General features: G+C 48.4%; 15 non-coding genes across 15 annotated transcripts in view; 8 read left to right on the forward strand and 7 right to left on the reverse strand.

Moving 5' to 3' along the window:
- TRNAM-CAU (transfer RNA methionine (anticodon CAU)) overlaps positions 1 to 40 on the reverse strand; it is a 73-nt gene extending 33 nt beyond the window's left edge. The window contains exon 1 of the tRNA in view: positions 1 to 40. This exon is cut by the window's left edge and continues 33 nt beyond it. This is a non-coding gene — a tRNA (tRNA-Met).
- Positions 41 to 116: 76 nt separating this feature from the next.
- On the reverse strand, positions 117 to 188 carry TRNAG-UCC (transfer RNA glycine (anticodon UCC)). The gene has a single exon. It is a non-coding gene; the product is annotated as a tRNA-Gly (tRNA).
- Positions 189 to 259: 71 nt separating this feature from the next.
- On the reverse strand, positions 260 to 331 carry TRNAH-GUG (transfer RNA histidin (anticodon GUG)). The gene has a single exon. It is a non-coding gene; the product is annotated as a tRNA-His (tRNA).
- Positions 332 to 435: 104 nt separating this feature from the next.
- Positions 436 to 508, forward strand: TRNAV-AAC (transfer RNA valine (anticodon AAC)). The gene has a single exon. It is a non-coding gene; the product is annotated as a tRNA-Val (tRNA).
- Positions 509 to 511: 3 nt separating this feature from the next.
- Positions 512 to 583, forward strand: TRNAE-UUC (transfer RNA glutamic acid (anticodon UUC)). The gene has a single exon. It is a non-coding gene; the product is annotated as a tRNA-Glu (tRNA).
- A 97-nt stretch (positions 584 to 680) lies between these two features.
- Positions 681 to 762, forward strand: TRNAS-GCU (transfer RNA serine (anticodon GCU)). The gene has a single exon. It is a non-coding gene; the product is annotated as a tRNA-Ser (tRNA).
- A 100-nt stretch (positions 763 to 862) lies between these two features.
- On the reverse strand, positions 863 to 934 carry TRNAE-CUC (transfer RNA glutamic acid (anticodon CUC)). The gene has a single exon. It is a non-coding gene; the product is annotated as a tRNA-Glu (tRNA).
- Positions 935 to 1,062: 128 nt separating this feature from the next.
- On the forward strand, positions 1,063 to 1,136 carry TRNAN-GUU (transfer RNA asparagine (anticodon GUU)). Its single transcript has one exon. It is a non-coding gene; the product is annotated as a tRNA-Asn (tRNA).
- Positions 1,137 to 1,287: 151 nt separating this feature from the next.
- On the reverse strand, positions 1,288 to 1,360 carry TRNAR-ACG (transfer RNA arginine (anticodon ACG)). Its single transcript has one exon. It is a non-coding gene; the product is annotated as a tRNA-Arg (tRNA).
- An 84-nt stretch (positions 1,361 to 1,444) lies between these two features.
- On the forward strand, positions 1,445 to 1,517 carry TRNAV-CAC (transfer RNA valine (anticodon CAC)). The gene has a single exon. It is a non-coding gene; the product is annotated as a tRNA-Val (tRNA).
- Positions 1,518 to 1,626: 109 nt separating this feature from the next.
- Positions 1,627 to 1,698, forward strand: TRNAP-AGG (transfer RNA proline (anticodon AGG)). Its single transcript has one exon. It is a non-coding gene; the product is annotated as a tRNA-Pro (tRNA).
- Positions 1,699 to 1,835: 137 nt separating this feature from the next.
- On the forward strand, positions 1,836 to 1,907 carry TRNAQ-CUG (transfer RNA glutamine (anticodon CUG)). Its single transcript has one exon. It is a non-coding gene; the product is annotated as a tRNA-Gln (tRNA).
- Positions 1,908 to 2,013: 106 nt separating this feature from the next.
- Positions 2,014 to 2,086, forward strand: TRNAF-GAA (transfer RNA phenylalanine (anticodon GAA)). Its single transcript has one exon. It is a non-coding gene; the product is annotated as a tRNA-Phe (tRNA).
- A 111-nt stretch (positions 2,087 to 2,197) lies between these two features.
- Positions 2,198 to 2,271, reverse strand: TRNAT-AGU (transfer RNA threonine (anticodon AGU)). Its single transcript has one exon. It is a non-coding gene; the product is annotated as a tRNA-Thr (tRNA).
- A 76-nt stretch (positions 2,272 to 2,347) lies between these two features.
- TRNAK-CUU (transfer RNA lysine (anticodon CUU)) lies at positions 2,348 to 2,420 on the reverse strand. Its single transcript has one exon. It is a non-coding gene; the product is annotated as a tRNA-Lys (tRNA).
- Between the last annotated feature and the right edge of the window lie 80 nt (positions 2,421 to 2,500).

Raw genomic sequence — 2,500 nt, forward strand, 5'->3', positions numbered from 1 at the left:
GATTATGAGACTGACGCGCTGCCTACTGCGCTACGGAGGCTTGGTGATCTCTGTTGCACAATTTGGAAGCAGTATTGGCCAATTACGGCACATACCATGGCTTAAAAATTCAGCTCTGCGTCAGCCGGGAATCGAACCCGGGTCAACTGCTTGGAAGGCAGCTATGCTCACCACTATACCACTGACGCTTCTTCATGACATGGGCTCCCAGTTCCAAATTCAAAGTCACGATGTGACAGGGAAAGGAAAAAATTGTCACTGCCGTGACCAGGATTCGAACCTGGGTTACTGCGGCCACAACGCAGGGTCCTAACCACTAGACGATCACGGCTAGAGACAGTGACAAAGGCACAAATGTTCTAGTGTACATACCACAAAGGCCAGCCTTTTCCGTGATTTGATAACATCCCACCTTAGTTGGCACTATACCACAGAGTTTCCGTGGTGTAGCGGTTATCACATCTGCCTAACACGCAGAAGGTCTCCGGTTCGATCCCGGACGGAAACATGATCCCACGTGGTCTAACGGCTAGGATATCTGGCTTTCACCCAGGAGGCCCGGGTTCAACTCCCGGCGTGGGAAATCTTTTTCTTCTCTAAAAACTGCTGAACCACCAGGATCTCATTCTTTCATGCAAACATCAAGGGCTTCCCAAGTTTCGGCCTGACTCCTCCTAGTTGACGAGGTGGCCGAGTGGTTAAGGCGTTGGACTGCTAATCCAATGGGCTCTGCCCGCGTGGGTTCGAATCCCATCCTCGTCGGAAGTTTTGTTCAATTATTGCCTTTTCTTCTCTCGAGAAATTCGATGCTATACCAACTCAACTACACTTGGACAAGCGCACAAGAGGGGGGAAAAAAGTTTTCCGTTACCGGGAATCGAACCCGGGCCTGCTGGGTGAGAGCCAGCTATCCTAACCACTAGACCATAACGGAAGGATGTATGATGTGTTTAGCAGTGCAAACTTAAACAAAGCATTTTCCAAACTGGCTTTCTCAATTGTACAATTATTTAACCATGTTGGCATATTTCTCAATTATTTCGATACCAGCATCATCAACTTGCCTCCGTGGCGCAATCGGCTAGCGCGTTCGGCTGTTAACCGAAAGGTTGGTGGTTCGAGCCCACCCGGGGGCGCAGACACCTTTTTCTTGTTGAGCGTAGCAATCAACGTGAACAAAACATAAGTATTGGCAGCTAAACAAACATATTGTCCATGTATCTGTGTATGCAATGTCATGCCATGTGTCTCAGTCATACACATTTAGTCTGTTCAAAGATAAAAATCCGATCTCGGCAGGATTCGAACCTGCAATCTTCTGATCCGTAGTCAGACGCGTTATCCGTTGCGCCACGAGACCCTGTAGTACACCGTTGGGACAGATCCATACCACATTTGCTACAACTCAATATTTCAAACAAAGAATTTGCCTCTCTACCAGCAAGGTTCCTTAGTGTAGTGGTTATCACGTGTCCTTCACACGGACAAGGTCGCCGGTTCGATCCCGGCAGGAACCAAACAGTCTGTTTTTTCTTCTTCTTTCTTGAAGGTCCTCGTTCAAAGGTGAGTCTCCTTCCGCAGGCATGTCAAATAAATACCCACACGCACTGTTACCACTCAACAGCTGGCTCGTTGGTCTAGGGGTATGATTCTCGCTTAGGGTGCGAGAGGTCCCGGGTTCAAATCCCGGACGAGCCCACTTGCTTTTTGGATTGGTCATGTTTGGCCCTAATTTCAGGGTTTCTGCAAATATGTTCCAGTTGTTTTACCTTTTTCTTTTCAATGGGAAAACGATTGGAAAACTGTACGTGCATCTTGACATCGCTAGATGTGAAGGTCCTATGGTGTAATGGTTAGCACTCTGGACTCTGAATCCAGCGATCCGAGTTCAAATCTCGGTAGGACCTGTCTCTTTTTCTGTTTGTTCGTTTGTTTTCGTCTGTCAGGCCACTTTTTCTTTTTGAAATGCTATGCTGCTGCGTTTCCGCTTGGGTCGCCAAGAACATAGCACAGGCCGTGATAGCTCAGTTGGGAGAGCGTTAGACTGAAGATCTAAAGGTCCCCGGTTCGATCCCGGGTCGCGGCATTTTGTTGAACTGTTTGTTTCGCTTCATTTTTCCTGTATCTTGGGCAAAATGTGAGCAGTGAAATCTTTCAGAGGCCTTCTTTTGACAGTTGGGTTGGTCAAAAAAAGTTGAGGCACCACCGAGATTCGAACTCGGGATCTCCTGTTTACTAGACAGGCGCTTTAACCAACTAAGCCATGGCGCCCTTTCTGCTGGTGGGTCCATGAGTGTGCACCTCATACTCGTTGCAGCTAAGTGGGAAACACACCAAAAGGAATGGTCGCCCAACGTGGGGCTCGAACCCACGACCCTGAGATTAAGAGTCTCATGCTCTACCGACTGAGCTAGCCGGGCTGCTTGCAAACCTGTGTGAAGTGGCAAGCTAAGCTAATCCAAGTTATTCTACTGTATGAGAATGCCGCCAAATGTGCCCC

Source organism: Acartia tonsa, chromosome 5, assembly GCF_053477335.1.
Source record: "Acartia tonsa isolate MP-2025a chromosome 5, ASM5347733v1, whole genome shotgun sequence".
NCBI lineage: Eukaryota > Metazoa > Arthropoda > Copepoda > Calanoida > Acartiidae > Acartia > Acartia tonsa.